Source organism: Triticum aestivum, chromosome 2B (assembly GCF_018294505.1).
Source record: "Triticum aestivum cultivar Chinese Spring chromosome 2B, IWGSC CS RefSeq v2.1, whole genome shotgun sequence".
NCBI classification, from domain to species: Eukaryota; Viridiplantae; Streptophyta; class Magnoliopsida; order Poales; family Poaceae; genus Triticum; species Triticum aestivum.
This window is the reverse complement of record NC_057798.1, coordinates 157,302,755-157,312,588: the sequence shown is the minus strand read 5'-3', so window position 1 is coordinate 157,312,588 and position 9,834 is coordinate 157,302,755.

The following is a 9,834-nucleotide window of genomic DNA, read 5'->3' as shown; positions in this document are numbered from 1 at the left end:
GAGAGGAGAGGGGGTGTCTGGGGGGTTCGGGGGAGAGAGGGAGGCCGATTCACGGCGTTAGCCGGGCGAGGGAGGCGGCGAGGCGGCGAGCAGGTGCGTGGCACCCATGCGGTGCTCGCCGTCGAGCACCTGCCTGCCTGCCTGGCCGGCAAGCAGCTCGCTGGCGCGGTGCTGGGCTGGGCCGGCAGGTGGGCCGGGTGCTGGGCGCCAGGTAAGCCTTTTCTATTTTCTTTCTGTTTTCTGTTTTTTAATACTTCTGCAACTTTGTTGAATTTAATAAAATACTTAGGCAACTTCAAAAATCACCAAACTACTCCTGGTCCATAGTTGGATTATTTCCAACATGAAACATTTTAGTTTGGAGTTATTTGAGCATTTTAAATATTTTATATAATTTTAAATGCCCAAATTCAAATACTTATGATTTAAATCAAAAACCCTAGGATGGCCTAGGAAAATGTGCACCACTTTTGGCAGAGGTTCTGAACCAAGTCAAAAATGATGGGCATTTTAGAAGGGCATTTCAGGTTCATTGAAAAAGTTTTTAGTAAACCCTAATTGGTTTCAGAGGGGATTGGGGGTTCTGTCATCCCCATTTCAGGTTTCTGATGAAAGAGTAAACATGATGCAACACTCTGATGCATGGCTAACTAAGATGTGACAACTCACCCCCACTCAAAAGAATCTCGTCCCGAGATTTGGGTTCCTCCAGGAAGAAGGCGGGATACTCGAGTCGAAGACGATCCTCCCTTTCCCAAGTTGCTTCATCCTCAGAATGGTGCGACCATTGTACTTTGAGAAACTTGATATTATGACGTCGAGTGGTACGCTCGGCCTGATCGAGGATACGAATGGGGTACTCTCGATATGTAAGATTATCTTGGAGATCAAGCGTTTCGTGGTCCACTCCACGGATAGGATCCGAGAAGCAACGCCTGAGTTGAGAAACGTGGAAGACAACGTGGACTCTGGAGAGGTGCGGAGGTAGTTCCAATTGGTAGGCAACTTCTCCTCGTTTGGCGAGAATGCGAAAAGGTCCAATGTAACGAGGAGCCAATTTGCCTTTGATACCGAAACGATGGGTTCCCTTCAGAGGGGTAACCCGAAGGTAAGCCTTCTCGTCAACCTCGAAAGTCATAGCCTTATGTTTTCGGTCATATTGACTCTTTTGACGGGATTGGGCTGTTTTCAACTTTTCACGAACGATGCGAACTTGTTCTTCTGCTTCCTGAATCATATCCGGGCCAAAGAATTGTATTTCCCCGGTTTCTGACCAGTTAAGGGGTGTTTGACACTGTCGTCCATAGAGAACTTTAAAAGGGGCTTTACCCAAGCTAGATTGATAGCTGTTGTTGTAAGCGAATTCGGCAAATGGAAGGCACTTCTCCCAATCCATTCCGAATGAGATAACAGAGGCTCGAAGCATGTCTTCTAGAATCTGATTGACGCATTCCACTTGACCACTCGACTGAGGGTGGAAAGCGGTGCTAAAGGAGAGACGGGTTCCCATAGCATTTTGGAAACTTTCCCAAAATCGAGAGGTGAAAATACTTCCTCGATCCGAGTTAATTTCCAAAGGAACACCATGGAGAGACACTATCCGGGAGATGTATAATTCTGCCAGCTGACTAGCGGTTATACTCTCACGAACAGGTAGGAAATGGGCTACTTTGGAAAGACGATCGACAATGACGAAAATAGCATTATTCCCTCTCTTGGTCCTGGGAAAACCGGTAATGAAATCCATACCAATTTTATCCCATTTCCATTCAGGAATAGCTAAGGGTTGAAGGGTGCCAGCAGGCCGTTGATGCTCTGCTTTTACACGACGACAAACGTCGCAATTAGCAATATACTGAGCAATTTCTCTCTTCATCCTAGTCCACCAGAACCTCTGGCGTAGGTCCTGATACATCTTAGTACTACCGGGATGAATGGTGAGAGGAGATTCATGAGCTTCCTTAAGGATCAATCGCCTCAGGTTTCGCACTTTGGGAACCACTAGTCGATTCCCGAAGTATACGACCCCTTGATCATTAATGGAGAAACAATTCGCAATTCCTTTCTTGATGTTTCTCTTGATGCGGGAGATTCCCGGATCTACCTTCTGTGCTTTGATGATCTGATCCGTAAGGGTAGGTTTTGCCACCAAGGTGGAGAGAAAACCTTGAGGGACAATGTGAAGGTTAAGCTTCCGAAATTCCTCATGGAGAAGCGGTTGACTTTGTTGTAACATTAGGTTGTTACAATAAGATTTACGACTTAGCGCATCAGCCATGACGTTGGCTTTCCCTGGGGTGTAGGTTATTCCTAAGTCGAAGTCTATGATCAACTCAACCCAACGTCTTTGCCTGAGATTCAAATCTGGTTGGGTGAAAATGTACTTCAGACTTTGGTGATCAATGAATATTTCGCAACGGTTACCGAGGAGGTAATGTCGCCAGGTCTTGAGTGCATAGACTACGGCTGCAAGCTCTAGATCATGAGTAGGATAATTCTCCTCATGTGGGTGCAATTGCCGTGAAGCGTAGGCAATTACGTGTCGATCTTGCATGAGAATGCAACCTAGTCCTTGTCGCGAGGCGTCGCAGTAGATAACAAAGTCCTTGGAGAAGTCTGGCGGTACCAGTACGGGAGCAGAAGTCAGGCGTCTTTTCAGTTCCTGAAAGCTGTGCTCACATTGTGGAGTCCATTCGAACTTCTTATCTTTCTTGAGGAGTTCGGTTAGAGGTTTTGCAACTTTGGAGAAGTTCTCGACAAAGCGATGACAATAGCTTGCTAAGCCCAGAAAACTCCGAACTTGCTTGACCGATTCAGGTGGAGTCCAATTAAGGATGGCTTGAACTCGCTCGGGGTTAACAGCAATACCTTTACCAGATATTACATGACCCAGATAGGTCACTTCTGACAACCAAAATTCACATTTGGAAAACTTGGCATAAAGGCGATGCTCTCGAAGTTTCTTCAACACTAGCCTTAGATGTTCGGCATGTTCTTCCTCGTTCTTAGAGTAGATGAGTATATCATCGAGATAAACTACGATGAATTTATCCAAATACTCCATGAAGATTGAGTTCACTAACCGAGAAAAGGTGGCTGGAGCGTTGGTTAATCCGAAGGACATGACGGTGTACTCGTATTGCCCATAACGAGTAACAAAGGCCGTTTTAGGGATGTCCCCGTTTCTGATTTTGATTTGATGGTAGCCCAACCTCAAATCCATCTTGGAGAAGACTGAGGATCCAGCGAGCTGATCATACAGGTCGTTGATCCTGGGGAGCGGATATTTGTTCTTGATTGTGACCAAATTGACAGGTCGATAATCTACAACCATCCGGTCCGTACCATCCTTCTTCTTGACGAATAGGACGGGGCAAGCCCAATGAGATGAGCTAGGTCGGATGAAACCCTTTTTCAAGGACTCATCGAGTTGTTTCTTAAGCTCGGCTAGTTCTAGTGGTGCCATCTTATAGGGTCTTCTAGCAATCGGAACGGTTCCTAGAATGAGGTCTATCACGAACTCAACATCCCTGTCAGGTGGAACACCTGGCAATTCCTCTGGGAAGACATCCGGGAAGTCACGGACTACCGGAACGTCCTCAAGGTCTGGCAAACGGCTGGCGTTAAGAGAATATAACTGTCGCTTGGCTATTCGGGTCAAGACATTGACTATCTTCCCCGAAGGATGGGTGAGTTGAACAGTCCTAGAGAAGCAATCAATTTTGGCTTGATGAGCTGACATCCAGTCCATACCCAAAATGATATTAATATCTGAAGATTTAAGGGCTATCAAAGATTCGAGGAAAACTAGTCTGTCGACTTGGATTTCATTTCCATGGCTTACTCTAGAAGTTTGCCATTTGGATCCCAGAGTTTGAATTACCATAGAGATTGGCATGTCACAGAATGCGATGTTATGCAAACGAGCATAATTTTCGGATATAAAAGAATGAGAGGCTCCTGTATCGAAAAGAACAGATGCCGGGTGGCAATTAACAAGAAGCGTACCAAGAACGACGTTGGGATCCTCTTGAGCTTCCTCGGCTGAGATACAGTTGACATGTCCACGTGTAGCGGTGGCCGGCTTGGCGTGGAACACTTTTCCTGTCGGCTTGCCACGGCCAACAGCTTTAGCAGATTGGTTGGGGTTGGTCTGGGGACACTCACGCATATAGTGGCCAGATTCCCCACACTTGAAACAAGTCACGGAACTGGTACGTGGAGGAGCATTGTTGGTTGGACCCCCATAGGGCTTGGCTGGAGCAGACTGTTGAACAGGGCGAGGCGCCTGGAAAGATGGCCTCCGTGTGAACCTGGGTGGCAGGGTGGTGTTGGGCACCCACACGCGGCGCTTCTGAGGACCAGCACCGGATGAGGAACCCATGTCACGGCCATGCTTGCGTGTTGGGTCATAATCAGTCTGACCAGTTTCAGCACTGATGGCTTTGTTAACAAGTTTCTGAAAAGATGTGCACTCATGCAGACGGAGGTCGCGGCGAAGCTCAGGACTAAGTCCCTTACGGAACCTTGCTTGCTTCTTGGCATCAGTAGAAACTTCCTCAGTTGCATATCGTGCGAGGTTACCAAACTCCCTGCTGTAAGCATCCACAGAGAGTCGGCCTTCGGTGAAATTGCAAAATTCCTCACGTTTACGGTCCATGAGACCCTCCGAAATGTGATGTTCACGGAAAGCCTCACTGAATTCAGCCCAAGTAGTGACATGGCCCGCTGGGCGCATAGCTCCATAATTCTCCCACCATAGACTGGCGGGGCCTTCAAGATGATATGCAGCAAAGGTGACCTTGTCAGCCTCAGCTACTAGCGCGGAACGCAGCTTGTGAGAGATACTGCGAAGCCAGTCATCAGCGTCGAGAGGCTCGACGGAGTGGTGGAACGTGGGTGGATGTAATTTGATAAAATCACTGAGTGACACCACGTTAGTCCTCTGATGGTGTGCTGTGTTCTGTTCAATACGCTCCAACAAACGGTTGGTCTCCCGCTTGTTTCTCTCAGCTGCCATCATAACCTCGGCTAGGGAAGGAGGATGAGGCAGATTTGCATCCCTGACTTCACTGCCTTCGGCCTGCTCTTGAGGAGCAGGGTTAGTGCGCGTGTTGACCATCCTAGGTAAACAAGACAATGATTTAGTCAGGATGATAAAATTCCGACATAGGATACAAAATGTAAGGAATAACTCAAAATGCAAGATGATCATCCGTATGACATGGTAGATACAGAAACTACATTCTTTATTCCATCGTCATACACACCATACAGGGTCTAGTACAAGACCAAACAAAGTACTATTACGGTGAAAAGAGGATTACATCTCATCGGAGGCATCCCAAGCTCCTATACATTATTTTTCTACACCTCCGGAAAGAGTACAAACTAGGTCATATCCCACGAGTCACGCGGGACGATAGACGACACAGATAGTGCGAACTAGTGATACTACCACTAACTCAGACCGATCCGTAGTAGTCCTCGTAGAAGTCACCTCCATAGCCTGGAAGCTCAACATGATCATCCGGAAACAGACGATCTCGCGGAGCTTGTGGACCATAGGGACTAGGATGAGGTCTTGGACCAACAGACGGTGGCCTGCGGGGACCGCGAGGTGGGGTGATGCCTCCTACATCACGCCAACCCATCACGTCTGGCAGAGCAGATCTCACAGGATAGAGATCGCGCATATCCGAATATCCAGCTTGCACCGCCGGTGCGAACCGAGTCAATGTGGCCCAGTGGTCAGCACGGGTATTGAAGAGCTCTAACCTCAAGGCCCGATTTTCACGGTCCTTATCCTCGAGCATCTCAGCAGTGGTGCGAGTCCGTGAATCCTCCTGAGTGGGGTCAGCATAGATAGCCTGAAGATACCCTTGTGCTCCCGGAAGTGACCCTGGCATATACCGGAAATCAGAGTCCCGAAATAGTCCAGATCTGACTCGCATGATGGTCATCATAGAGTAGGCGGCGTCCTGCACAGCCATCTCAATAGTAACCCCGAGTCCATAGGAGCAGTGAAGGGGCTCGGTGGACCCAGGATAAGATGGAAATATCCTGACAGTGCAGAGATACTGGCTTTGATTAAAGTCTCGGAATTGCTCTTCGACCGTGTACTCAGGATACCAACGGTATCCAGCCTCAGTCATTACCCTGACCAGCATGGCAGTATGGCCGGGTACATCTAGGCATCGAGTCAGGCGAACCACTTGATTGAGGTCGCGGGTGGCCATCTGAAAGCACAATCATAATGCAAAGGCATTAGAATTTCTAGCAAAATTTCGGCAGCATAACAGCTGTAAATGCCCAAGAAGGATTTTGAGACATTTGACAAAGGATTTCATACACACTCAACATCATCATATCAAAGTTCTGAAACCATCCTAACAACATAACGTGGTAGAAGAACTGAACTAGGCTTGTATCCATCAAACCTGTAAGGTACTACTGATTAGTAACACGTGAACCTGATAGAGAGAATAGATCCTAATTCCTTAACCCCCGGTGGAAGAATAGACTGAATCAGATCAGAATGTCATAAGATAAAGGAGTAAAAAGAGCCTTACGTTCCAACCCACAAACAATTCCCCTACATATAACTAAAGAATTTCTAGACTCAACATCGACCAGTTTGGCTTGGAGAACCTACAGGCAGTCCGGCTCTGATGCCAACGCTGTCAGGACCCCGACTCGATGTCACATCGATCTAGCCGGTAACACCTCATATCACTTTGCGGCCTCACGCACGGTATCCCCACGGGTGTCGCCTTACCTTTGCCCGGGACCGTTTGCGCCTTTTGGCTCACGTATATGATAGTGTCGCTAGCATCCATATGATAAGGAGCCCGGGCTGACATGACTAGTCGTAAACCCAAAGTGGCACAGACTTACAGGGACAGGCATCCATGGCCCAGCTTCGAACGTGTCGGTCATCAGCAAGTGGGTCCGGGCTGTAGCACTGGGCTAGCAGGACTCCGGTAAACTGGGCTATAGCGGGCTAACAGGACTCCGGTACTCAATGCGTGACATTTCCCCGAAGGGACAGACACAGGAACGAAGAAGGACACATGCCGGCCAGCCTAAGTGCTCCAGAGCAGTAGCAAGCTACCATGGCTCAGCGGTAACACTAGGAGACATTTCCCGGTAAGAGAGGCTACTAAAGATAAACAACTAGATAGTCAGATCCCACACATACCAAGCATTTCAATCATACACACAATGTGCTCGATATGTGCAAATACAACGAAGCATCACAACATGACTCTACGACACAAGTACTTTATTTAAGGCTCAGGGAGCCATACATATCATACACGAAGGTACGGGTCTCACGACCCAGCATTCAAGTCATACAGTCATACAAACCAGCAGCGGAAGTAACTTGTCTGAGTACCGACAACTAGTAAAATAAAAGAGGCTTGGAAAGCCTAGCTATACTACGTGGTCCTTCACAAGCTCAGGATCACCACCTGGGCCTTTAGCCTACTCGTTTATATCAGCGTCTACATAGAACCCATCAGAAGGGGTTGCAGTGTCTTCTGTAAAATGTAAATTATAGCAACATGAGTACAAAGGTACTCAGCAATACTTACATCAGAACCTACATACATGCATATTATCGAGAAGGGTTGGTGGAGTTATTGCAGCAAGCCAGCATTGACTCTTGGCTAGGCTAACCTACGAGACTCCAACTTGAAATGGTTTTGCGCACACGAGTCCATTACTCACCACTTCAATACACTACCGAGGATCCACCTCCGTCTCCCTACGGAAGAGCCATCCTCGGCACTCACACTTATCTTGAGGCTTTTAGCAGTTTCCATTTACTTGTCTATGAACTGTATAGGCAACCAAGTAGTCCTTTACCGCGGACGCGGCTATTCGAATAGATCATGATAACCCTGCAGGGGTGTACTTCTTCATACACGCTCTCACCTCTTACCGTCGTTCACACGACATGTACTCGGCAACCTTCAAGCGGAAGCCCAACGTGGGTGTCGGCCACGACCTACCTAATCACCTAAGCCTCCAGTCCAGGTTTATCGCCTATCCAGGTTCCATCCGCAGGGAGTCCGGCCGAGGTTTCCCATACGGCCCCGAACGATGTGAACAGGGTTCCCGAGATACCTAACGGGTATTCGGTACATCGTGCCACGTACCTACCGCATCACAGCCCAACCCTACGGTCAGCGCTGTCCACGGCCTCCAGTAGGCTACAAACACCAGAAACTACTTGCAACTCCTGGACGGAGAACTAGGGTGAATAAGAAGCCGAGAGGGTCCATTGGTTTCGGGCCCAATGCATGGTAGTAGCTGGTTCTTAAATCACACATACAGATCTCAGTGCTTAAGGTCGGCTTCAATGAAACAACCCACCATGTACTCCTACATGGCCTCTCATCGATACCTTTACCAAATCGTGTTCACCACACCACTCTCATTACCGACATAATCATTTCACTCTAGCCCATCACCCAGATGAACCAGACCTGACACGACTCTAAGCATAGCAGGCATAGCAAGGTAGGAATAACACATACATATGGCTCAATCAACTCCTACACATGCTAGTGGGTTTCATCTAGTTACTGTGGCAATGACAGGTCATGCAGAGGAAATGGGTTCAACTACCGTAGCACACAGCAGTTTGAAACGCGTTGTCTTAATGCAGTAAAAGAGAGCAGGAGCGAGAACATGGGATTGTATCGATATGATCAAATGGTTGGTTGCTTGCCTGATGATTCGGTGCACTGATACGGTTCTTCGTTAGGGTAATCACGGTACTCCTCGGAGGCAGATCCTGCCGCAAGAACACCGATATACCACCATCACCAAACAATGTGCAACAATATGATGCATGCATGAAACATAGCAATATGAGGGTGTTGGGCTAATGCAACTAAGACCAGAAGGGTTTGAACCAATTTGAATCAAAGATTCAAATTTCAAACTCAAACATGATCATTTTTCATATATAATTTGTCTGATTTGGAGTTACAGAATAAAAGTTATGAATTTTTGAAGTTTAAATTATATTCTGGAATTTCCTATATTAGAATAATTCCAGAAAATCAATTATTGCGTCAGCCTGACGTCAGTGTGACGTCAGCAGGTCAACGGAACACGTCAGGGTCAAACCTGACAGTGGGTCCCGCATGTCAGGGTGATTATTTTAATTAAAGTTTAATTAAAACTAAACCTGTTTAATTAACAGGGCTGGGCCCCACCTGTCATTGACTCAGGGGAGTCAACCAGGGCCCACCCGTGGTCAAAGTCAATGCCAGCGGCGCCGGCGTTTAGCCGCCGGCGAGCCCGACGCGGCGGCGGGAGTGGTTTTGGCCATTTCGGCCACCAAATGGGTCGCGGAGACCACCGGAGTGGAGCTGAGGACAAGCCGCAGCTCTTGGTGGAGTCCGTTGGGGTCGGGGTGGCCGGAGTTGGCGCCGGCGACGACTTTTGCGGCCACCGGGGTTCGGCCGAAGATGAACTTGGTGCTAGAGGGGTCGGTGAGGCTCGGGGAGTGGCTAGCTAGGTGCTGCGGGACTCGGTGAGTAAGATGGACACCAGCTTGTGGCCGGAGGGTGGCCAGAAGCACGTCGGCGACGAGATCCGCGGCGGTGCGGGCGTGTGATCCTTGTGCGGTGGCTACACGGCTCGGGAATGAGAGAGGGAGGGTCGGAGGAGTAGCTAGGCTCACAGCGCTCCCGTAGAGGCCACCGGCGGGGTCGCGGACGAGCTGAGGCGGCGACGGCGTTGAAGGGGATCTCCGGCGACGGCGAGCTCGGGCGAGGTCGGTGCGGTGGTCTCGGGCCGCACGAGCACACGGGG